Raw genomic sequence first — 26,704 nt, 5'->3', positions numbered from 1 at the left:
AATTAGCTCTGAAGATGTGTTAGTCATCTTTTCTTAAATAGTGAGAAACATTTTGGCTATAGCACAAGTTCAAAGTAAATGCTCCTCACACAGCAAGAGCAGGAATCAGTGCTTGTTTCCTGGAGAAATATGAATTTCACAAAGAACTTATTTAATTTTAATCTGTGAGGTCTAGGTTGGGTTACCTGTCAGCTATGTCCATAGGCTGTTCTCTGTGGGCTGAGCCCTCTGAAAGCCAAGGGGCCAGCTGAAAGCAATCACTTCAAATGTGGTTTTAGACTTTCTGAATATGTCCCTGACTGCACAGATTTGGCAGATACTGCATCTGGTAATGGTGAAGGTCAGCACAAGCTGAATATCTGCACAGAGCAGAAAGGACATTTTAAGCTGTGTGTAATGAATGTCACAAGCTCACTCTCTCCGTGCTTTTCCACAAAACCCAACAGCTGTATTTAAACAGTCCTGAAGGACTCTCTTGGTAAAAGGCAGTGCTGTTGCTTCCAGTCCCGAGGGAGCGATGGATATGAACTGTTACAGTGGGGATACTGCAATCTTTCCCCACCCTCTCATGACAAGTGGCAGTAGCAGCACATGCTGAACACATTCAGACAGTGGCAGTATTCCCAGTGAAGCACATGCTCCCCTGAGCTTCAGGAGTGGAACTGGTTGGGCCAGACAGCATTTTGCCCAAGGCCTTTCCATGCTCCCAATTCTTCTTGGAGAGAGCCAGTTATTTATAGAAAGCAATGTGAGTTCTCTTGTATCAGTCTCTTCCTTGCAAACCATTGCTCTTCAAGAAATGTTTTGGCAGTTCTATGTCCTGCAAGTGGTAATATTGTCAGAAGTCTCTCTTGAAAGAGTCCAGATATCCTGCAGCTTATTGGGAGAGTCCTCCACACCATTAAAAAAAAAAATGGAAACATGTTAGACTGAATTCAACAGGTGCTGTGAATTAAGTATAACCTGCCACTCAAGCCTGTTTTATGAATATTTATAGTTTCCATTATTTTGATCAAGAGCCTTGTGGATCTAACTGTTTATTCTGCTATTTGCCCTAGTACCAAAACCATTCATGGAATTAATCTGGTAAAATCGAAAATGTTAGAAGGCAAAGCAGTTTCCAGACGCTTTGGTGTGAGATCTTTAGAATGAGAGTAGATAATAAAGTGTTTTTTCTTGTGAGGTGACCTGTCTTTTGTTTTCTCCTCAGAACCCCTCCTATAGCTGTAAGAATAAAATCGGTTGCACACTTTTCCATCAGAGTATTTCAGTACTGCATTTTCACTCCAATATGGAATAAATATGCTTCACTGTACGTTGAGTTTAGTGACCACATGGCCCTTGCATGCCAGAACCTGGAAGACTGGACCCGAGGTAGATGCTCAGTAAATTGTGCAGCTAAAGCTGTTATTCAGATGTTTGACACGAAGGGGAGCTCTGGTAACAGAGAAGAGAAACTTGCCCTGCATCATCTGCGGACACTGAAGGGGAAAGGATGGTGTAAGGCTGCTCCCAGAATTAGTCTGGTCCTACAGCCTTATTTGCAAAAGCTAAGTGTATTTATCTCATTTGTTAATAAAGAGCTCTTCTTGTGCAGGCAGCTAAAGCCTCTACAGCTGGTGAGATAATCGCCTGTGTCTGTGTGCTACGGAGCTCCTGCCTGTCTGGCTGAAGACAAAAGATTTCTTTTTGTCTTTTCTCATCTTTTAGGTTTCAGCCCTGCTTCTACTGACTACAAATTAGTTCAGTCCCTATTATTCCTTGGTTTGTGCCAAGTCTAAAAAACAGGGTACATGCTTTATCAAGGTCCTGTTATAAAATGTTATAAAATGATCTCATGTTATAAAATGACTCTTAACAAGGGAAGCAAAATAGTATCATTTAATTTATTCTTTTCTGTTTTCTTATGGGCAGAATAAAGGCAGAAGGAAAGTTAAAAATTTTTGAGGATTGCAAAATAATTTGCAGGGAGTAGCAAGGGCTGGTTGCTCCATAAGGGAAGGTGAGCCAGCAGCAGAGGGTGATTCCAGCCTGGTCAGTGTCCTCACTGATGGCTGAACTTAGAATCACAGAATGATTTGGGTTGGAAGAGACTTTAAAGACAATCTTGTTCCAACCCCCCTGTCATGGGCAGGGACACCTCCCTCTAAACCAGGTTGCTCAAAGCCCTGTCCAGCCTTTGAATCCAGGGATGGGGCATCCACAGCTTCTTTGGGCAACTTGTTCCAGTGCTTCACCACCCTCTGAGCAAAGAATTCCGTCCTAACATCTAATCAAAATCTCTTTTCTTTTAGTTTAAAACTATTGCCCCTTATCCTATCACTTATCTGCCCATGTAAAAGGTCACTCTTCCTTATTTTTATTACCCTCTTTATGTGCTGGAATGTGCTCTGAGGTTTCCCTGGAGCCTTCTCTTCTCCAGGCTGGACAACCGCAGCTCTCCCACTCTGTCTTCATAGGAAACATGTCTTCATGTCTTCATGTCCTGTCTGGACAGGGATGGATGATTGTAACAGAGTCCATCAACAGTCCCAGACCAGACAAGTAATGAACGAAATCCAGGGTCCAAACTGGGATCAGGAGCAAATGGAGACAGGGTTATAGACAGGGCTACCGCATGGGTCTGAAGTCGATCCAGGATACAGGGACAAAGATAGGCTGGAGACAAGCTAAAATGTGTGTTCTTGGGGTCCATCCACCTATGACACAACTCCATGGCTTGTCTGGGATACTGGGCCTGAGACTGGACTGGGGACATATTTGAGTCTAACTCAGCTTGGGCAGGGGCTGCAGTCCCTGATGGGCCTGGTCAGGACTGTTCAGTTGTGGTGCAGGGCCAGCAGCCTCCCCTTCCCTCAGAGCTGCCACGGGGGCAGGGTCCTGCATCTGCTGTGGGACAGCCACCAGCACAGCATGTAATGAATAGCCTGCCTGGCAGCTGAAAGCACACGGCCTTCAGAGGGAGATCTATAAAATAAATACTGATATGCTGCATTGTGGGTCACAGATTCTTCAGAGACTTGGTGAAGTAGGGGAAAAAATCATCATTTGGGCCTTCTGTAAGATTAGTTTTAGTCATGATAGTGAAAAATGATTATCAATCATGACTCTTCTGGATTTTTGTCATTGGGCTTTTAAAGCACTGCAATCTGCATTGCAGGCTTTCCCTACCAGCAGCCTGAATGCCAGGAATTGTTTCCTCATTTACACCCAAATGATAACTTGCTTACTACTTCTCATTTGCTTTTCATGCAAAGAGCACAATTCATGAGAAACAAACTCTTATGCTTTTCGAAAGAGCAGGACTTAGTTCTTTTACATAAGGCAGTTTATTGTAATTGCGCCCTTCCTCCAGCATCTGGAGAGGTTTGAGCAGGATATTAAGCAGTTTGCATCTTGGTATGGCAGATCATTTGTTGATTGCTCACTTGCTATACATTTGCATGATGAACTGGCTCAAGGTTGAGGATTCTTGTTCTGTCTGCATTTTCAGTTCAAAATTTGAATAGCCCAGGTTGAATTTTCATAGAATCATAGGATATCCTGAGTTGGAAGGGACCCATGAGGGAGGATCATTGAGTCCAACTCCTGGGCCTGCACAGGACACCCCAAGAATCACAGCATGTGTCTGAGAGCATTGTTCAAGCACTTCTTGAGGTCTGTCACACTTGGTGCTTGGAGTCTGTTGCAGTGTCTGACCACCCTCTGAGTGAAAAACCTTTCCTCCAACCTAAACCTCCCCTGATGCATCTTCATCCCATTGCCTTGGGTCCCATCGCTGGTCACTAGAGCTGCAAACTTACACTGTTACCTTTTATATTATTGTATCCCAGTTAGCCCAGTAGCCCTTATCTCCTCTGACTGTCCAGGTTGTTTAAGGAAGACACTGCTCAGTGTAAGGGTCTCACCAAAAGTTTTTATCTGTGAAAGACATGTCTAGAGCCTGTAATCAACAAGATGAGATGGGTTCTTGTTTAACTAGTACTGTTTTCATCACATCTAGGAGGTCTCTGATATTTTCCTGTGGGTCTTAAAATCGTCACATTTTATCAGGTGGAACTGTATGATTGGACAGGTAGCAGGGAGATAATGGTGTCTGCATGAAAACCTGGTTAGTTCTTCTGGCAAATAAGAATTTTACTTATGAATTAGGTTGCTTGTGTCCTTCCTGTTTTAGATATCCTGCATTTCCAGTAACACACCTCATTTCTGATACTAAGCCATGATTACTTGCTCCTGTTATATGGATTGCACCTGCCTACTTAGTAATTCAGATGCTTCATTTCACCTTATGATTTTGGGTTTTCTGCAATCTAATCACACTCTTCATAGGTATGTAGCTACATTAAGATTAGATGGACACCCACAATCTCCCAGATTAAACTTGTATATCATCACAGAAGTCAGAATTTCACTGTTTTTCTTTCTGGCTAGCTGGTTGTCTCCTCTGTTAGGTCAGCTTATTGAAAAAGATTCCACAGAGAAGCAGTTTTGGTTTTGAAACTGAGACCAGTATTGCCTTTTGTGCCAAAAAAAAATCATGGATCATCTGCAGCTGCCCTTCTTTCCACTGGTCAGTGGATATTACCAGACTGGCTGAGGCTGGTGGGACTCAGCCAGACTTGATCCAAATAGAAGTGACTTTTGGTACTCAGCAAGTGAAGAAAGCCAATCTATTATGGTATGACACTGGTCAAACTTCATCAAAAAAAGCAGCCAGGAAGTAACTAGGAGTGACTGATTGGATTTTGGGTTCAGTAATGTGCTAAAATAGATTAGAATTTCAAAACAATTGCAGTAGCTCTAGTAGATTCATACTGCATCAATTATACAAAGATATGATAAGGACTGGTAATGTTACCTGGAGACTGTACCAAGCACCTCACATGTGCACGGATTGGAACTCGTTAGGTCTCACTCCAATGAGTGCACCAAAAGTATAGCAAATAATTAATGGAGGGAAAACATCTATCAAAGATTGTATTTAAAAAAAACAGAAGAGGGGGGACACTCATACATAATCACAGTTTCTCATTTTTTACATGAAACTGTGATTAGTTTAAAAGTACCTAATTCTGACACCTGTTTCCATGACAACAGGAGCAGCAGCTACAAATGGCATCCTTGGAGTTCTTGTTGGTTGCACAGGCACAGGAAAGTGGAGGTATCGTATAAAGGCATTGGGACCATTCAGCAGCAGAGTGTTGACAGGAGAAGAGGAAGGTTTCATGGTGTGTTAAAATCCCTTAACACACTTACAGAAACTCCCTACGGCTAATAATATTATTATTCTTTAAAAAAAATAAAAAAATTAAAGGTAATTTTCAATTTAAAGCTAAAATTATCAGCGAGAAGTACATTTTGCCTTGAAAAACCACATCTCTCAAGCAGCTAATAACATGAGGCTTGGAAAAGAAACACTAAACGTAACAACATTGTTGTATTATTCTGTGCCTCTAAAACTGCCTGATAGACACTTACTTGCCTTTTATCACATCCTTTCCTTAATGGTAATGCATTACATCTAATTTCAATATGTGCTGGCAAAACATCTTTTTATATGTTTCTGAATCATATATTTACTTGTAGTTTGTTACAATGAACAATCTTAGTTTTCTATGTGACTTGTCTAAATATTTTCTTGGACCAGAAGTGTTTTGCAATGGAAAACTTAGGCATGAATTCCTACTTAGTTGGGCAATACTGTAAAATCTGGAAAGGAACACCACCAGCATGATGGAGTGTTCTACTTCTGTGGAAGTTGTTGTTGAGATGTCTCCCATGTAAAATGGATGTGTGGACCATTTGTGCAGAATTTCTGAATGTTTGCAAAGTATCAGATCTGAGCAGCCCTGGACTAAGCATGACAGCTTCCTGCTTCTTCCACAAATTCACTTTCTCTCCTAACAAATGCAGACTGTTCCTTCATCCAGAAAGTGTATTAAAAAACATGATTTTTGAGTCCTAACACCTATGAGTTAATACATAGTTTAGAATAAAGTTCTGCTTAGAAAAATATCTTGTTTCTAATGTTGATCAATAATTGATGTCCAAGAAACAGTGTGAGGAAGGGTTCCTGTATGGAGTGATCCTTCCTTGCTATGACTATTCCTGGCAATCAGTAATCTAAGCTTAGTTTTTGTGTGAAGGTATAAAACCCTTTTGTCTGTATCTGTTTACAGGTACTTATATGCATGCTTTTTCCCCAAGCTCATTCTTCAGTAATCTGATGCATGCCACGTTTAACAGGATTGAGTTAATTGGCAACTTTTTTTCCCCAAAGGGAAAGCCCCTTAAGAAAACAAGGCACAAAGCCTCGAGGCTGCAAGTAATTCAGGTGCATGCTGGTTTTGCAGGGAGAGATTTGACAGCTTGTAATTGATGCAATTCCTTGCAGTAACAAAATTATTCCTGGCCTTGTATTGATCATTTTTATTGCTGTTACAGTTATTAACAATTCAGTTGCACCAAGTGGTGATATGTGGTACTAATGGAAGGGAGCCATCAGAACCTGTCCAGATCCAGCCCACCCATGGTGTGTCTCCGCCCAGAGATAGGACAGGGTTCAGGCCTCACTCAGCCCCAGTGCAGATGTTAGGGGGATTGCGGGGAGTGGCTGAGGGATGTGCATCATGATGGGATTTGGAGTATGGTTACCCCTGGAGTGACAAGATGTGGATCATCCAAGCTTTTCTTGTGATTAATGTCTTAAATTCCGTGAGTAATAATTATAATCAATGACATTTTTATTCTTTCAGACAGTGTCACAGTGACACTAGGCAGGTGTTTCAGAGCAGGTGGTGGTGGGTTAGAGACTCTCTTTCAGTAGAAGTCTGGGGCCCTTCCTGGGGACTTCATTCTGCATTGGAGGCTGCACCATGAGGTTGGACTGGGGGCACTGGAACCCTGCCCTTCTACTTGTGGTACAGAATTTTTAACCTGAGCACAAGCTCTCTTGCCCCCTTCCTTACCCCTGGAGTGGTACATCAACACAAATAATGCTGGCAACCTCTAAGAGCAGGACATATGAAGAGACAATATGACAGGCTGGTACTGCTTAGATGCAGGCTAGACCATGGAAGGCAGCACAGGAGGTATATGAGATACTCTTTCAAATTTTATCAGAGTATGGATACATCATAATTTGGTATTCAGTGGTATCATGTACATTTAAGAACTATTATGGTACCAAAATATCAAGGGATTGCCTCTGGCTAATAGAAGTGACTGTGAGAACAGTGTTTGAACAGTTTAATTTACTGCTTCCTCTAAGGAGATGCAGTTTGAACAATGTTAAACTCTCAACACCCTCTGAAGCAATATCTTAACATGCATTTTCAAATATTTTAATTAAAAAATAACTATTATGGACTGTCACATATAGTCTTATTATCTTTGGGAAGATATAGGCTGCAAAGATATTCTAGCGCTCATACATGGGCTATGCTGCAGCTCATTGTAAACAAAAGTAATTATTCCTTGACAAGTTTTCCCAACTTAAACCAGCTTTCTTATCCATGACAAGCCAATGAATATCCAAGAGATGTGCAATTTTAACTTTCTTGGTATTTGCTTATCCCTAGATACCATTTTCAGCCAATTTTGTTCTGAAGAGTGCTCATTCATATTTTATTCTTGATATCCCTGGAGAGGGAGAAAAAGAAGAGCAGCAACAGCCTAACAAGAATCCGAGAAGCCAGAGGCAGGTTATCCTCTTACATGACGTTAATGGCAAGAGGATCTGCTGGGATTTCGGGTAATAAAGGTGAGGGTATTCAAGTCCATCTTTATTTGCAGAGACTACGAGGGCAATCATTGCAGTGACTTGCTGTGGCAGTTTTCATGGCTGTGCTCCTCTGTACTGCCAAAGGAAAGAAACTTTTGTCCATTAGACAACTCTTTCCAGAGGGGACATGCTTTTTTTGTTGTCTCTGGTCAGATCCACCTCTCATTTATTAGATAATGAGGGAACTTTTGTGTCCAGCTCAGAAACTCCGGCAGATGTGGAGCTTATTTCTGTCACTGGATGCAATTGACTTTCAGCTGAAATAATGATCCTTCAGGGTGACAAGGACTGAGCAGATGCTCCCTGCTGTGGGGTTTTGAAGTCTGGAGGCTTGGCTGTTGAGGAGGTGAGTTGTGATATCCAGCTGTGAGTGGCATTTGGGTAAAGTCACAGGTGAGTTTAAAGCCTCATGCTCCAGCTTTGTAGTGACACTCAGTAAACACCCCCGTGGGCAGTAACAGCTGAATGGAAATGTGAAAACATGCTCTGCATCATCCCTCAGCTGTTAGTGCCAACTCCCACCTGAGACCAGTGCTTTCTAAGAGTGGACAAGTGGACTTAGCTATGGGTTAGCATTCCAAATCTTCCTGTACATGCAGTACCTCCAGTCATGCTGTGTCTGGGACCAAGACCTCAGTAGGTGTGATGAGAGTCAACAACTCCTCCAAGAAACCGGTAGTATCTCTTCTATAAATTTGAAGCAATATGTCTCCCTGCCTGCCTGAGGTGAACTCTAGCTAAAAAAAATGACAATGCTGGCAGGGCATCCATGGTACACATTTTTTATGCTGAAATAAAAAGTTCTAGGAAAACCTTTTGAAGCATTATGTGCATGGATTCCTCACTGCAGCTGACATGTTCCTGTACAGTAATTTCCAGCTGGTGAAATGTCCCTAGAAAGTACATCCTCACCAACTGCTGCAGGTCAGAGTAACCAATGGTATCTCAGAGGTACAAAATAACTCTTTTGTTGGCTTGCCACTCACTTGTTATATCCACAAGTACATTAAAGCTTTCTGTAAATAATGAAAGGAATTTGCTGTTGAGTTACAATGGTGTTTCCATATTGTATTATATCTTGCTCATTACTTTCATTCCCTGACTTGAGCCGTAAGTAGGACAGCAAAATGTGTCACTTTCCCTGCATATCTGCCTTTTCTTGCTCTGTGATTCACAATACCTTGAAAGAACATTGGCTGCAGAGGACCAGCACTGCACTCTTTAAAAGGCATTGACTATTCAGGAAATTAAATTTAAAGTTAGTAGAGAAGCTAAAGTGACTTTGTCTTGAGAAATAAAGTGAACAAGCAGCAGCAGCTGGCTTCATTGAACAAGTGATACAATGAAAAAGTAGTAAGTTCTTCTTATTTATCTTTCCTGATTGCTATCAGTTGGCTGCCTCATTGTGAAGAACGATGTTATTTAGCAATAAAACGAAAGCATGATGCCCTTTTTTCCTTGTGAGAAAAACAGCATTAATTCAATGGTGCCTTGAAATGCTACCAGTTGATGTTCAAGGAAGTACTTATCAAGGGCGAAGTACTTGCTGTTCTCAAGTTTAACAGTAAGTCACTTTCCACTGTTGTTGGGTTTTAGTGCTCAAATACTTCCTGGTTAAAAAGTTATGGGGTACTGGATGATGGAGTTCCTGAAACCAGTCCTTCAGTAAGGAACACAAAGAACAGGTACCAGCCTTGCCACAGACATGAGCAAACTGTTCTGGTTTTCTCAAATAAAGCAAACAAAACAAAATGAAACAAAAACCCAAAAAAATCAAAATACTATGAGATATAAAAGGGTTTTTATCTTTTTTGGAGATGTACAACTTTCAAGAAAACAGAGTGCCTTCTGTGAAAATTGCCTTGTGGGAATACTGGTGTATTTACGAGTCATAAAAAGATATAGCAAAAAATGCAAAGAAGTCACAATCTTTCTATTAGAGAACATGAACAACATGCAGTATTTAATTGGCAGGAGAAAATAATTGCTGGTTTTTTGAGTGAAGTTGGTAGTTGGTGTTAGTTTATCATGACCACCTTCACAGCCTGAGAAGCAATGCCTTGATGTAGTTTGGTCCTGTTGGCAGAGATGAGGCTGTACTGGCCATGCAAAATACTGAATGGAACAGAAATATTTTTACAATGACAGGTAAAATATTTCCCAAGGTCTAATTCCACAAAATTCCACATAAAGAGGAAAAGAAAGAAAAAGTTAAAATTCTGAGCTTACTTTGGTTGGCTACATTTGTGAGCAACAGTTTATTGACAAATTAAGACAAAAACCACCAAGAAAAAAGATACACTAGTCTGTGGCAATGAATATTCCAGAAATGTGCAAGATGGATTTGTCCAATTTAAATTGCCATTTCCTTTGGGATTCATAGTGAGAGTCCTCAAACTCACAGAACTTTTTATCTTCCATTTTAACTCTGGCGACATCACTTTTCTGCAATTCTACAGTATAAATTATTTCCAATAGGATTTGAAGTGCTGCAGTTACATGAGTTTGAAAAATAGGGCATACAGAGCAAAAGGTCTTTGTTTCTGTGCTTCACTTGAACATCATGAAAATCCACAAGCAGCCCTGCAGAGAAGGAGTTGGGGGTTCTGGTGGATGAAAAGCTGGACATGAGCCTTAGCAGTTGACATTCTGTGCCAGGGTGACCATTGATCTGGAGTGTGGTCTAAAAGCCCAGCACAAAAAAAATTATTATTTTCAGTTTATTTATGAAAACATACAGATAACCAACTGCATTAGAGGTGAGAATTCCAACTCAGCACAGCAATAGGGAATATCTTTTCAGTGCCTTTGATGTTATTTGCAGTCCATTTTGAGCATCTTCCCAAGGTGACCAGCAGTCCATGACCCCTCAGACCACCTTGTCCTTCCTGTCTGTGTGCCTGGTGTGCCTGGGTTACATTCCCCAAGGCTATTTGTGGTCCAATAATCAGCTTTTCTCCATCATTCTTTATCATAGTGTTGGGGAAATCTGGTCATTCCCAGAACTTGCCCCCAGGGAGGACTTCTGGGAAGCAGGAGTAGCTAGTCCTGCAGTGAAGGCATGGCCAAAGGATTTTCAGAAGCAAACAAGCCAAGAGATGGCCAGCTGAACTGTCAACTAATGTAAGCTCAAGCTGGTCATAAAATCTTAGAATCCTTAAGGTTAGAAAACACCTCCAAGATCATCAAGGCCAGCCTTAAACCAAATAGCATTATGCCCACTGAACCATTTTGTGAAGTGCCATGTCTACTCATTTTTTGAATACTTCAAGGGATGATGACTCAGCCATTTCCCTGAAATGACTGTTAAGCACTGACTGATTCAGTGCTTAATCACTCTTCCAAGAGAAGAAATTTGTTGTAATATTCCAATTCCCTGGAGCATTTTTCACAGTACTCAAAATATTCTAAAATGCAATATTTTAAAAAAAACAAGACCAAAAAGAAAACCCCAACAAAGCATGACAGTCTTGAATATGTATCACTGAAGATCAGCCACGCAAGTTTTGGACACCCAGCATAAGGAAGGAGCAGACACTTTGCTGTCTCATGACACACAGGCTGTTTTCCCCTGTTAGTAGCATAAAATCTGGTGTTTGCTGTGAGGAGAATGCTGTGGGCTCCCCTTGCCAGCATAACCTTTCTGGCCCTTTTTAATTAAGCTTGAAAGGCTAAGGAGTGTATGTGAGGAATGAGAAAACGAACTAGTCAGCTTTGAATTAATAATTTTCCCTTTTTAAATTTTTATCTAACAGCAAAGCTGAGAGCCCTGGCACAGGCAGTGGCTTTTCAAGGGGTTGGAGCTTCTCCGACCCTTGTCCTCTCCACACAAAGCATCACCGTGGCTCCCGGGGCAGGCTGCAAACTAGCAGGCCTGCCAGAGTTCATAGTTTCCTTTGTCCCCCAAAAGCACCTCACCTTGTAGCCATGGCAACTTGCTGCCAGGAGCAGGCAGCATCCCTTCATGGTCTGCAGCCTCCCCTCCTGGGTCACAGCATCCCTTCACGGGTTGCTCCCACATCTGTGCCAGGGCTATGGAGCTGGAGATGCTGGACAAGACTCCACGTTAAATCTGAGCAGGAGAATGGGTCTGTTCTCTTTGGAAAAGCCATTACCAACATTTGAGTTTGCTGCTGTCACAAACAGTCCTGTACCCAGAGTGCCCATTCTGTCTCAAAAAAAAAAAAAACCAGCTCAATTGAGATGTGTATTCTGGGGTGAAAAAGGAATCTGATCCTTTTCCAGCAGCAAGGTTAAAGGTGTTAAAGGGATGGAATAACACACCCTAGGATTTTTTCCTAGGTTTCTTGCTGTTTGTTATTGCAGACGTTTGTTACACCCTGCACTAGTCGGGTTGTCCTTTAAGATACCTTCTCATTACAGCAGCACTCTCCCTTAGTGACAATTTCTTAATGAAGATTTCTTAATGAAAACCCTTACTTAAGGTTTCCAGTAGGTTGCTCTTTATTTACACAGCAGTCCAAACCCTTTCCTTTCATTGTCTTGAAGCATCCTCCTCCTGAGGGCCTGAGGAAAAAGAGGAGGTAAGAGAAGAGCAAAGCCCCACGCTCTTGATTCTGACAGGACCTTCTTAAGGCTGTGAGAGGAGCTGGGGGCAGCTCCCTCGAGGCACCATCCTGCGGTGATGAGTGGAAACCTCACTGGGCACATCCTGACCTGAGCCAGCATGACAGCAGCCTGGTGTGCGGCGTGGTTCTGTCCTTGCTGCCACCTTCTGCAGTTCATCTCCTGCTGCCCAAAAGCATCTCTGTAAACAGGAGCTGCAGCTCCACAAGTCTCCACATTGATCCCTGTGGAATCATTCTGGCTTTGCTGGAAGTGGCAATGGTGCGCCTGCAGAGCAATGTGTCCCAAAAGCCAGCAAGAAGGCTACACAGGAGTCTTGGATCTGCATCTGTGTGCCCAAGTACCCACCCCTGGGTTTCACACCAAGTGTTTCTCAGATAATGATATCCCCGGAAAAGTGCAAATCTCCAGATTGACACATGCATTCACACAGCAGAGATGGGGAGATGCCTGGAAAGAGATGACACTGTGATGACACTTATAAAAGGAGAGGAATCCATAGGGTTATATTATGCCAAAGAGAGGAATCTATTGGCAGATTACCACTGCCACCATGTAGAAATCTGTGCCTTCTGGCTCTGCACAGATCTATTTAATCTTGTGAAGGTGCACGAATGATTCAAAGAATCATAGACTGGAGGCCATTGACGACGCTTTCTTCCTTCAGCTACCAGAAGCTTTTTACTCACCAAGTATCAGCTTGATTTCAAACTCAGAGACATCCCATGGGAGACCAGAACAGTGGGCTGTGAATAATTGAGGAGGCTCATGAAACACCCCTGGCCTGGCTATCCAGAAGACCATAGTGACCAGAACCAGGGCTGCTAGAGCCATCCAAAACAGACAGTGCCACTTCAATGTGGAAAGAAGCATGTCTTCCTCTGCGCTCTCCTCAATCTCCTGGAGCAGGCGAATCATCTCCTGACGCAGATACACCTCACGCTCCAGCATCTTTCTGGCTATGACCACATCTTTTGGGGGATCCTGCTTCAGGACAGGCTGGACAGCCAGCAGAAGTAGAAACAGCGTCACTACCAAGGACATGGCCTGAAGGAGGTGAAAGGAAGATACTTCCATCAGAGTGGGAGGGAGTAGGGAGCTGGGGGCACCCAGCACATCCTCAAAGTCTCTGTGGGCACTCAGCTCTCCCTCTGGGTTAGAAACACCCTTGAGCATCACCCTGGTCCTCCATCCAGCTCAGCCTTCCCCCTGCATGACGACTTGCCAGTAGTCCAAGTCCAGTAGCAGTGGGGCTGAGACTGCCTGTGGATGCCCCTGGTGACAGGTCCCATTGTGCCCTGTCCTCAATGATGTCACAACCACCAGAGCCCTCATCTCCTGGCTGACAAGATGGCAATGGCCCCGGGGACAGCTCCCGTTGCATGCTGTCGCCAATGATGTCATAGCCACCAGAGTGACATCACCCAGCTGGAAGCCCCAGCCTTTGTCCCACCCAGTTCAGCAGGTCCCAGGCATCATCACACCAAGTGCAAACCCTCCTGAGGAATGAGGTCCCAGGGGCTTGTGGATACAAATATTGCTGCTAGCAAGAATTTCTCTTGCTTCTTTCCAGTCCCGTGAGATACTTTTATCTCTCACGGAAGATATTAGCTGAGTTCTATAAACTGTGAACACCTGCGACCTTGCAGAGCTTTGTTTATGTACAGTAGAAAAATATTTTGACAAGGGATGTTTTAAGATTTTAGCCAATCACCCCAGGGGGTGGCTGATCCTTTGACCAATTAGACTACGAAGAAAAAAGTCTATAAAAGAGTTTGTAAAATAATTAAATAAATTAATCTTGCTGCACAATTTCTGCCTGTTAGATCTCTCTTTTCCTCTCTACCACTGCGGGATACCGTAATAGGGGCTCTCTGCACAAAGTGGGCAGACCCCCCAAAGCTGTAAATGAAACAAAATGCCAGTTGTCTCCCTGGTGCAAGTGTAAAAGAACCACCATTATACCATGTCCCCAAGTGCCACGTGTCTTTTAAGTTCCTCCAGGGATGGTGACTCCATCACTTCCCTGAACAGCCTGTTCTCCAGTGCTTGATAACCTTTTTGGGGAACAAATTGTCCTTGTATCCAACTTAAACCTCTCTGGGTACAGCTTGAGGCTGTTTCTTTGTCCTATCACTTGTTACCTAGGAGAAGAGACCAACCCACACCTGGCTACAACCTTCTGGCTGGACTTAGAAGCAGACCTTTAAATTAGATTTGGCAGGGAAAGTGGATGTACTCCCAAGTGTCAGAGGGGAGCCACACCAACATTTTAGAAGCAGCAGGGAAATATGTGTAAATAGGTGCATTTACAGAGCTAGGCTGGGAAGGAGGTGTGTGTATGTTGTGCTCTGTGTTAAGGAGTGGGTTGATTGTGAAGAGCTGCATCTGAGAAACAGCCAGGAACAGGTTGAGAGCCTGTGGGCACAAACCAAAGACCAGACCAACAGAGGCCACCTTATGCTTGGGGTCTGCTCCAGGGGTCTGAGCTGTGGGCCCTGTTGGTTCCCTCGTTTCAGCTACAGAAGCATCTCGCTCCCAAGATCTCATCTGGTGGGGGTTTCAGTCCTCTGGGTTGTCTACTGGGAGAGCAGCACAGCTGGCTGTGAGCAATCTGGGGGACTCCTGGAGAGTGTTGAGGACAACTTCTTGGTCCAGGTACTGCCAGAGGAGAAGTGTTACTGGAGCTGGTGCTCACATACACACATAAGCTCATGAGAAGTCAAGAGTGGAGCAGCCTGGGCTGTAGAGACTGTGCCCTGGGGGAGTTTGTGACCCTGAGGAACATGGGCCTGGTGAGGAGCAGAGTTAGGACCCTGAACTTTGGAAGAATAAACTTCCAGCTCTTTAAAGAATTAGCATATGAGCAGTGGGCAGATCTAAACTGTTTTGTAGCCCAGTGCTTTTTAGAAAAACTAAAGTCAGGATTTGAGTAGAATATGGGATGTTTACTTCAGTGAAGCTTTCTTGATTTTCAGGCTTCCTTTGTACCTGCTACAGCAGTTCTGTTATTTGCTTTTTCTCCACATATGAGATTCGGATTGAACATAATGAATTTACACAGATGTTGCAGACATCCCTGCGGCTCTTCAGCCTTTCTGATAAATCTGAAAGCTATATATCCTGCATGATACATGATTCTGTTGAAAAATGCTTAGTCTCCAAATGTCTGCCCTACTAGTTTTTGGAATGACGCTGAGTAACAATGGGCTAAACTAATCTATAGTGAAATTTCACAGATTATGAAGAAAAGGTACAATGGATTAATTTTTCCTGAAAACCCTTGATAAAAATATTACAATGAATTAATTCCTTTCATAGGAAACCATTCAGTCTTCTTGTTATTTCCTAGAAGTCAGGAAATTTCCTTTCTTTCCCTTCCCACCATCAGTTTTTACCCCATCCTGTTGCTTTCTTATATTGTCCTCAAAAAAATACTTTATTCCCTTTCCTTGTAGTTTTTGGAATAAAACCAGTTTATAGAATGCAATCATAAGGTCAGTTCAGATACTGTTTGCTCTCAAATTACATATTCCTTACATTAGGGAAGGGATAGATATAAGAATGTAATCGAATCACTTTGCCCTAAATTAAAAATGTCTCTTTAAAAAATATTTTGTGAGTCTAGAATAATAATGTTCACAGCTGGCAAAATGTCACTGATTTTATTTTAGTTCTATCATATTGTGGAAAGATCCCTTCATTAATTATATTTTTCCTGAAATATTTAAATAACATTTTTCTCAATGATTTTTTTGAGTTCTTTGCCTCCTCTTCCCCACTGCATTATAAAAGAAACAGATGAGTAATTGTGTAATATAATCTTGATGAAACCATGCTAGAGATAAGACATTTAGAAATATTTTCACCATTTAATCTATTGCATTTGCTGTTGTTCTCAAAAATTTTAAATTAAAAACAAACCCATGGCCAGTTTTCTGTGAAATTTTAGAATAAAATGCACTCCTACACAAATTAACATGATGTCTGCTCTCCTTTAATTAAAAATAATTATCTTCAGAATGCACAATGTAAGTTGCTGGTCACCAGGAAGATACTGCCTATAGTGTTAAATATTGGACAGCCAGTCTGAAACATTGTGAATGGTTTTATTTTCCTTGGGTTTTGCCTGTACTGCAGCTTCATACAGACCTATTGGAAACCAGCTGACCACATCGGAGAGGTTGGGGCTCCTTGGGGATGAAGGCTGTGTGAAACACAAACTTGCACTTACTAAAGCTGTTTTGAAAATCTAATACAGACAAACTATTTGATAAAGTGATGACTGCTTTGAGGCAGAATAAGTAAAATAATGGGTAGTCGATTTCCCTCACTGCTGCAGTCCACTATTTCTGAACTCCTTGTCTTCTGGAGCAATACAGTAGTACTTTGGATATTCTCTCCTCCACCTTGCAAATGCAGATTAATAAAGGCAGAGCACAGCTCTTTTACCCAGTGTTTTTGGAGGGAAGCATTCTCACTTTGCTGCTAATGAGCATCAGGCAGCAAATGCCTACCAAAGTACCTCATGAAATATAGTCTCAGAAGAATTATTAGTTATCTGGCAAGTGTTGCAATCCCTTAATCACTGAGCTGCCCAGTTTTGTGAGCAAAAGCTGGGTGCAGGCACACATGGACTGACCCTTCTGCAGAGCATCCTCTGCACTACCCTATTGAAATATTATCAGTGGTGGCAAACCCTTCCATGATAGCATTTCCTGCATGGATTTGTTTACAAGGAACATAGTCTGTAAATGTTCTTAGAGGTGAACAGCCTGAAAGAGGGAAGACATGAAGGAACTAGTGTCCGGTACCGGAGAGAACTGATGGATTGCTGCAGCCCCATAGTCACCCTACACTGAGCCCAGCAAATGGTCACCAAGATGAATAAAAGGATGGAGCAAATGATCATAGAACCCTGGAATGAGTTGAGTTAGAAGGGACCTTAAAGATCATCTCATTCCAATGATGTGCAGGGACCTCTTCCACTAGACCAGGCTGCTCAGAGCCCTATCTAACCTAGTCTTGGTGCCTGGAAAAGCCAGCTGGCCAGGATTTTTTTCAGCCTGAAGAAGAGTAAGGAATGATCTGTTCAATTCAAATGCATCTATAAAGACCCACTAGAAAACACAGCCAGACTCTCCATTCATGTGAACATGGAAGGGACAAGAAGCAACAGAAAGAAATTGCAGCAAGAAAAACTCCAATCATGTATAAAGAGAAAAATTCATCATGACACCCAACCAGCATTGTTACAAGCATCCCAGAGGGGTTCTGGAACCTCTTTGGAGTTACTCAGGATTTTACTGTGCTGAGGAGCCTAAGGTAACTGCTTTAAGCAGTGGACTTGGACCAGATGACCTACATTATTCAGTTTTCCTAAAAAAAAATTCATCACTAACCTGATATCTAGGATAGCAGTAATATCCCTACCACAGGGCTCTGAGAACAACTAGTAAAGCCACAGATGTACTTCAAAAATTTGAAACATTGGGGAAAGGAAGGTTGAAGAAGAAAACTTGCATACAAGAACAATATTAAAAGGAGAGAATGAGACTGAAAAGAAAGAGTAGTGGGCCATATGAAAGGCACTGTCTAATTCTGGCAATAGCAGCCCTGATACCCCGCTGACTAATTTAAACTTTATCTAGCTCTGATGAGGCAGTGACACGGGGCATAAAGCAGGAAGGGACCAGCTCTTAAAACTCTGGCAGCTCTCAGATTTCCTAGGGGTTTAAAAACACTCAACACTTCCTGGGAGAAGTGGCAGATTTTAACAAGGCAGAAGAAGACCCCAGTGGGAAAATAACCTGGGAAGTTACTCTTTCCTTTCATTATATTCTTTCCCTTAGTGCTTCTTTTAATTGTTATTCATGACTCTTCTAATTTCTCTTGCCTATTAATTTCTCTGATGCTTTATCCAATCACATACATCCATTTCTTCTAGGATGTTACACATGGGTCTCTGGGAAGACAAGAAATAAATACATGTGGTACTTATGTTGATTTCAGGATTCTTCTGGCAGTATCCATCTTCTCTCTTCCCTTTGCTGCTGTACAGAGTATAAAGAAACATCTGGTTATATTCTTTATGCCTAGGTAGAGCTGTTAACTCAATTTAACTAAATAATCAAATAGAATTGAGGTATTCCTGTTTCTTGTGTGATGCTTTGGGATTAATCTGTGATGACATTTCTTATAGATACAGTAGACACCATCCATGTCTTTGTACATGGAATCTGAGATAATGTGCCTTAAAGGCAAGGGGATTCTAAACAGATTTCAAAAGATAGCTGATTTCTTACTAACATTGCCTACAACAATGGAAAAATTATGCTGTCTACTGTTATGTTTTCTGCACAACACAAAGTAGAAGAAAGGTGGTGGATACTGAAGATAAGGAAGTTGAGTTTATCAGTGCTCTGGGTTCTTCTGGTGTTCTTGGAAAAAGTGGAACATCTTAATGAACAAGACCAGACTCTGTCTATCACTACTAATTGCACATCTAACCTAGTCAGTGTAAATTTTCAACTTCACATGCAAAATCCAGTGTAATTGATTCCTCCTATTTTAGGATGATCAATCACTGTTATTAGGAGGTTGCAATCTTGTGTCAGTTGCTGTGATTCCATGGGAAGCCATGCAATAACTGAATGAGCAGAAACCTAATCCATTGAGATGAATACTCATAGTTAACATTAGAATACAAACATGTATTCCTCTTTCCTCTACAAACTCTTCCTACAGTGTACCGAAATCTGTAAATTTAATTTGCAAGTACTTCAGATACAATCTTGGGCCACAAAGTACTACTTAAGGCAACAATATGTTCCATATATTAATTCAGGGTTTCTTGAAGCAAACTTCAGATTAAAAATGTGGTGAGTAGAGTTGAAAAAAACACCCATCTTTGATAATCTCATCTGAGAGTAGGGAGGGAGCACAGCACACGACTCTCACACAGGTCTCTGGCAATATATTCCTGGTGAGCCTCATCATGGGGGACTTGGGTCTTCCTACTGTCTTACAAGAGCAACAGACTGCTTTTCTCACTCAGACTGATGGAGCACTAGGATATTTTCAGTACTCAGAAACAATTCTACTGATGTTTACTTCCCAAACATCACATAAGTCACTAACTATTACCAAAGAAGTCAATTCATACATTCATGAAAGCACTTTGTAATAGTAATATAGGTGTGTTGAGAAGAAACTGAGCCATCCATCCCTTTCATTCAAACTTGTTCATCAGTCTTTGTTTTAGGTAATGTGAACAGGAGGAATTCAAGCTTTCCAGGCTACATGCTCTATAAAATTAATTCTTGTAATATGGGTAAGGTTTCCTTTGGGGGAAAGGAAATAAGTGTGCAGAACAGCATATAAATAAATACCAGAGGAAATTTAATCAGCCTGAGAGAGGCAAAGGGAAACAAGTTTGTTTCCATGCTGAAAGTTTCTCAGAACCTCAAAACTCACAGTGGTGCTGAGAAACTTCAGGAACAGCTCAGTGAAAGGATGGTGTCAAATCCACAGCTACAGCCTCAATTTACAACCTGAACATTAAGTACCGCAATCCTATTTTACTGATCAGGTAGAGGCTGTTGCTGCAGGTTGCTTATACGGTAACATCAAGGCAATTTTTAACAGTTATTTTCAAGTCAGATGACTGAGCACAACGTTACCCACGTCAGAGCAGTGCACAAAATTTATCAGCTGATGCAATTTTTATATTTTAACCCAAATCTGTATTAACTGGAACAAGATGTTTCCATTTGACCACAGGTGCTTCAAGCAAATCAGGTACAGCTGTTTCTTCCAACATCTACGTATTTCACAAAATTTAGATAATCCTTTGCAGATTTGCCCCATCCTATTCTTTCCACATTAAACAGCTTATTGGATTAATTACACCACAGATCTGTCTAACAAAGCCACTAGCTTGGGGAACTTAGCTCCTTGTTCACAATTTGAATGTTTGAATGCAAATTCTGATTTATTTCCTTCATTTATTAACTATATTTTTCAGAAAAAGAATCACAGCAGAACCCTAAGTGTTTTACAAGGATTTTAGAAGGTGAGAGAAAAAAAAGTGCCTGGAAAGGTGGTCAGTTTGAAAACAGATCAAGTCTCCACAGGCTATGAAATAGAAAAATATGAAGACAGCATATGTTGGAAGCAGTCACTGATGAGCAGCACTTGGCCAAAGGAGCACTTGACGAAATAGCAAGATGAGGAAATAAAGAGCCAGTTACTTTTTTTCTCTGTATTGCTATTACAGTGAATTATTAAGGTCTCTTAAGGCACTCTTTAAAACCTTAATAAACAGGTTTTGGGTGCTCTAGTTAATGCAAGTTGGCTCTCTGTTCAAATGATGGTAGCTTAAGGAGTTTTTAAGTGACTTCTTCAGCAATCTGAAAGAATGAGTTTTGTCACAAAAAGGGTTAGAATACAGTGCAGAAACTGAACAGAAGAACTGTTTGTAAGAGAGGAGTCACAAGAACTGTATTGTTCCTTTAAAAAGCAATCAGGAGTTGGTTTATTGAGAGTCTTAAAAAAATGAACAAAGAACAATTTTAGAGGTTTAATTAAAAACAATTTTGATCTTTTATTAAAAATTATTTTATTAACAGTCTCACTGCTTTCATACTATTGCTATTATTAGCACACTGCTGGGAAAGTAATCATGCTCAGTGGTTCACGACAGCATGCTGGCTTCACAGAATAGGTTATGAAGAAAATGTGCTTTAATAGCAATGCATTGCTTGTATCAGATGCAAACATTAGTTGCATAGAGTAATATAGAGTTGCAGTTACTTGAAGAATTAATTAGAACTTTCAGCTGTTGGGTTCTTCGGCATCAGAGCAACTAGGCAATACATTCAGTAAAATCAGAGTTGTGATGATATGTGCACTAATTTCAAGAGATCAGAATAGAAGATGGTACTCTGTATGGCTCTGCTCTTATTTGCAATACACAGAGTAACCCTCATGTGTAAGAACTCCCAGGTGGATTTCTTTGGTTTTGTTCTGCAGAACTATATGTTTAAATATATAGAAGCAAGTAAAAAATACATATAGATGTGTGGGTACATGTGTATGTTTCAAGCAGCCTTTTTGTTAAGTTGTGGCATCTTCAGGTTCAGGTGGATAATGACTGTAAGAGGTGCAAAGCTGCTTTTCAAGAGAGAAACCTGGAGATTACAAACTATGTGGAATATTTTAAGATCACTTATAAGGCATCAAGGAAAGACTCACAGTTTAGAAAGTCATTTAAACAATGTTGTATATAGATTAACATCTCATATTCCATTACATTGAATATTTCCAGTGTACTTTTCCAATTAATGTTTGTATGAATCGTCTAATCTACTTTTCACAGTATGGGAAATTGGAAGGAACTAAAATGATGTAAAAATAAAAATGACTGCAAGGTATAGTCAGGAGATAATGAGGTCTATTACATGTAGGTCTAATACATGTATTTTTTCTTCTCAAAAATGTAACTGAAGAAGTGGTAGGCAAGTCCAGCCCTACTGCATGCTACATCATGGTAAACCAGTCTATTTCCACAGAGCCATCTCATAGAGACCATGCCCTTCCACCAGTAACAGCTTCATGCAACTAAGAATTTAGAGCCAGGTCATAAAAATATATAGAAAGGAGGTTACATTCCCAGAAAAGAATCACTGAAATAGTTTTGAAAATGATTTTTTCAACACTAATAAAGAAAATGTAATAGACCATTTTATGCTCCTGTCCTTAGGCTGTGCCTTATACCATGATCAAGATAAAAGAAAATTATATTTCCTTGATTACTCATTCAAGCAGAAAATGAGTTCTGTTACCTGAAAATTTAGAAGTTTCCTGAGTAATTGGATAGCCTTTGTACATCTTCAATTTTTGATGTTATTGGTATTTACTAAGATGTTTTAGTCTAATCATTTTTTTGACAGGTTAAAATATCACTATTACAGTTGGAACATTCTCCTGACAGTGGAAACCATTTAACAAATTAGATGCTGAATGCAATTTGCTGGTCAGTGATGCAGAATATACAATGTATGTGCAAGAAATAGTTTAAATATCAACTAGAAACTAACTATGTAAATTACACAAAAGGATCCTGCATTGTGCTGGTGCTTTCTCCTTCTTCCAAGAGTGCAGAAGACACTGGCAGAAATAATTTGAGCAAATAAATTGCGTAGAAATCTGTCTGCTCCAGAATTACAGGCTCTTCTTTCAGTGCTGAGCACACTTTAAAAAAAATAGAGTTTAGGATTTGAAGGAGAGTGGATTAACCAGGAGTATTCATCAGTTCTCTCTGGTACTCATACAATAGTCATCAGTCTTGAGGGGTGTCTGCCAAAGACAGGCTGGTACCTTTCAAAGTGTTTGTAGAGAAGATCTGCCACCTTGGCTCGCAAGAGTGTCCCTGAGGCATCTTAGCCCTGGTGTGTGTCCTGGTTGGATTTGTGACTAGTGCACAGCAACAACAGCAAGTCAGCTGTGTCAAAGAGAGATCTGCCAGCTCCTGCACCTGCTGAAGTTTCAGCAGGACTGGGGTTTAACTTCAGCCAGCACATTCCCACTTGCTCACTCTTTCTTCCCCCCAGCTGGTGGAACAGGGAGAGAATCAGAAAAGTAATAGTGAGAAAACCCATGGGCTGAGATGAAGACAGTTTGATGGGAAAGCAAAAGACACCCACACAAGCAAAGCAAAACAAGGAATTCACTGCTTCCCATGGCCTGGCAGATGTTCAGCCATCCCCAGGAGAGGAGGGTCCTATCACACGTAACAGTGACTTGGAAAGACAAATACTGTCACTCTGAATGTCCCCTCCTCCCTTCTTCCTCCCCCAGTTTTATATGCTGAGCTTGATGCCACATGGTCTGGAATATCCCGTGGGTCAGTTGGGGTCAGCTGTGCTGGCTGTGTCTCTTCCCAGCTCCTTGTTGCATCCCCGGCATCCTCACTGGTGGAATGGGGGGAAGAGCAGAAAAGGCCTCAACCCTGGAAGAACTGCTCCATGGTACTGAAAACCATGAATTATCAACACTGTTTTGAGCACGAATCCAAAACACAGCCCCATACCAGCTATTATAAGGAAAACTTACGCCACTCCAGCCCAAACCAGCAAATTCTCCTCATCTTATCCCTCTGCATGCAATTGCATGAAACCACTGTCTATCAGGGAAGTGAGGAAGTGGGGTGGGCTGTGGAGAAGCTCAAATGTCTTTTTTAAAATTAAAAAAGCAGGGATAATGTGGTAAATTCTAAATATGTTTAAACAGTAAATGCCTGTGGGGCTCTTTTTAAGTGTGCTCAGTGTCCACTAGATTGAAATGTTGCCAGGAACAATTTTATATCCATATATATATAACTACCTTTGGAAAAAAATTGAGGATGCCTCAGGTAGGGATGGGGGAGACAGGAGGATTAAAGAGTTTTGTTTTCTAGTTTACACACAGAATCACCAAAAAGAAAAGCAACCTGGTGAACATCCATTCCTTTCATCCTCGTACTTCTCCCCTAATCCATTTCTGATGTCTTCAGGCATCCAGCTCTGGTGTTTTCTTCTTGGCAATTTCCTCACTAGCCCTAGACTGGATGTATTTTATCTTGTTTCTTTTGACTGTGTCTTTGTACATGCACATTTCTGGGGTTTTTTCCCCTGTAAATATTTCAAAAGAGGTGTATTAGCCAGATGGTTCTAGTTTGCATGTTACAAAGATTTCATCTGTATAGAATAATCGATTAGAGTCATTATTTTATGTGTAAAATTTGTTCAGGCATGGGCTTCTATTGAGAGGCCTATTCCATTCCTTCCTAATTCCTACCATCACTATTACTACATCTCTTCACAATGCTGCCCAGGCAGAGATTGACAAAATAGGAGATTAATTAGTGAGATGTCTCTAATGTTCATTATTTTTTTGTCCATTCAAGATAAAATAGCTTTGAGACATAAGTAGGAATGCTGTTTGTATTCAATTGCACCGACCACTTCTAATTTTTGACGCCTTTTTTATTATGTTCATGACTGGTGCAGCAGAAGGAAGGGACTGCTGTCTCTGCTGTGGATTCTGTGAATATCCTTTCCCGACTTTCTTCCTGCCTCATTTCATGTGAGGATCCCTCAGAACTTTGCTGTTCATCTCATAGATGAGGAAAGTGTCAGAAAGAGATTAAGGTTAAAGTGTCAGGTTTCTCTCATTTTTAGGTGTTGATTTTATGTGTCCAGGCCCCGATCCTTTCAAGTGCACTCTGCATTATGGAACTCTCAGATGGAAGCTGCCCTTTGAAAACGAACCATTGTTGCTTCTTTCTTTCCACCTCCTTCTTGTTAAAAATCTCTTTAAGTTGATGGGTCTGCTAGTTACTTTCCATTCTAGCAGAAAGTAGGAACAATGGTGAGCCCCTTTGTTTAACAATAATTGGAACATGGGAAGCTACTTCAGAGACCACTCTGAATGCAAGTAAAAGCTGGAAGTGTTGATGTCCTTGTGGGTGGGTTTGTGATCAAAATAAGCAAGGAAAGAATCAACTAAAAGGGGGAGTGCTTCTAGTAAGAACTTGAGAGAAAACCAAAAATTGCTTGGAGCTTTTTGTAAAAAATATTTCTGGAAGAATAAAATTAACTTCCAAATGATTATTTCCCTCATCAGAGAAGAAGTGGTTTACATGTATTCTGCAAATAAACAGTCAGAGAGAGATGACTGCAGACCCCACATAGTATAGAAGCATGGGCTTAGAACAGAACTAGACCCTAAACACTCACCAAAAAATGGTTTAATGAGCACTTGGATTAAAACCATGGTCGATTGGAACTGAGCTCACCAGGACAGTCTTCGTTTATGTGCTGTGTATCTTCTCTTTCCTTTAGCAAAGTAATGTGTGACATGTTCTCTGCTAATTGGCAGCATATTTTCTCTAATCTTCTATTACATTTAAAGCCTATTTGAATTGAAGACACTGCCTAAATTCCTAGCAGTTCTGAAGAAAAACAGCCCCTCTCTCCCTCCCTCTCCTTTTGCTGGGATAGCTTCCTGAGAAATTCCCAAGATGAAGTGGCTTCTCCTGGATCAGGGGAGCTCCAGAGCCAGCATGAGGGACAGGGAAAGACTATGTGGTCCTGAGAAGGCAAGAGAGAGACACTGCTGCTGGTGATGGCAGTGAGCTGTCAGACAGGAGGAGATGTTCAAGCCAACCTCTGCCAGTAGCTGCTGCCACTAAAGACATGAGTTTTGAGGGAAAATTGATCTAAATTTGCTGCAAAATGAGATCTGATTTAGAAAACTGTGTATTTAGAAGATCTGTGGTTAGAGTTACCAGGTTCTTTATCTTCCTCTTTGTGGTGACACTGAAAAGAGAAACAGCAGTTTCACCACTGTGGTCTTTGAGGTGGCAAATTGTTTTTAAGTACCTGCAAAGATCAAAGAATAAAGCTCAATTGCTTCAATTGTAAAAACTTTGGGAGCCTCTCTGGCACTTCAGGTGCCTTTGTAACACTCTCTCTTCCCTTGTTCTGCTGGCATCATCTTCTGCGTTTGAACTTTGCTTTGCTAGTTAGGTCAGGTTATCTGCTGTGGACCGAACATATATTTCGGCTTATATTCGTTTTCTTGTAAGAGAGACTGAATTCAGAACAGCTGTTCTGGATGTCTGCTAAAGAGCTATTGAAGAGCAGTGGGTGTGACCAACTACAATTCACCCCCACACCAAAGCCTCTTCATTAGTGATTGCTTTAAGCCAGCAGGCCTTATCTGTCTTGCTCAATTATTCTCTCCCCTCCCATTACCTACTCTGTGGTAAAATCATTGCGAACAGAGGAGGCAGCAATCATTTGCCAGCGTAGGTGGAATAGATCTCATAAAGCAGTGTATGATGTTAGCTGGTCTCTTCTGGCATTACATGGTTCACATTTTGTGTCACCTGCCAGGTGTTTGTAAGGTTGTTAATTCTCTCTGCTAATTCTTTGTGGCTTTATGGGAAGAGCAGCCTTCTCCAAGGACTCCTACACGATTATGTATGTTTTTGGGGGTTTTTCCTAACCTTGTCCAGTAGATTGAATGTAACTGGATGACTAAAATGAGGAATGACTAAAACCCTCCTAAAAAAATACTTTTGATGAGTGTAACTTTAGGGTAGATGGGAAATGAATCCATTGCCTTTAGTCCTGTGGTGTACAGGGAGGAATTCCTTTAGGGAAAAAGTAGCAGGTTGGGGCCCTGGAGGGCATATGAGGTAAGTGAAAAGGAGGTGAAGGAAATGAATATTTATTTCCAGGACAGCAAGAAACAAAATCCTTCCTCATGACCTGACTGTGGCTG

Source organism: Corvus cornix, chromosome 5 (assembly GCF_000738735.6).
Source record: "Corvus cornix cornix isolate S_Up_H32 chromosome 5, ASM73873v5, whole genome shotgun sequence".
In the NCBI taxonomy this organism is placed as follows: Eukaryota; Metazoa; Chordata; class Aves; order Passeriformes; family Corvidae; genus Corvus; species Corvus cornix.
Note: the sequence above shows the minus strand (reverse complement) of the source record.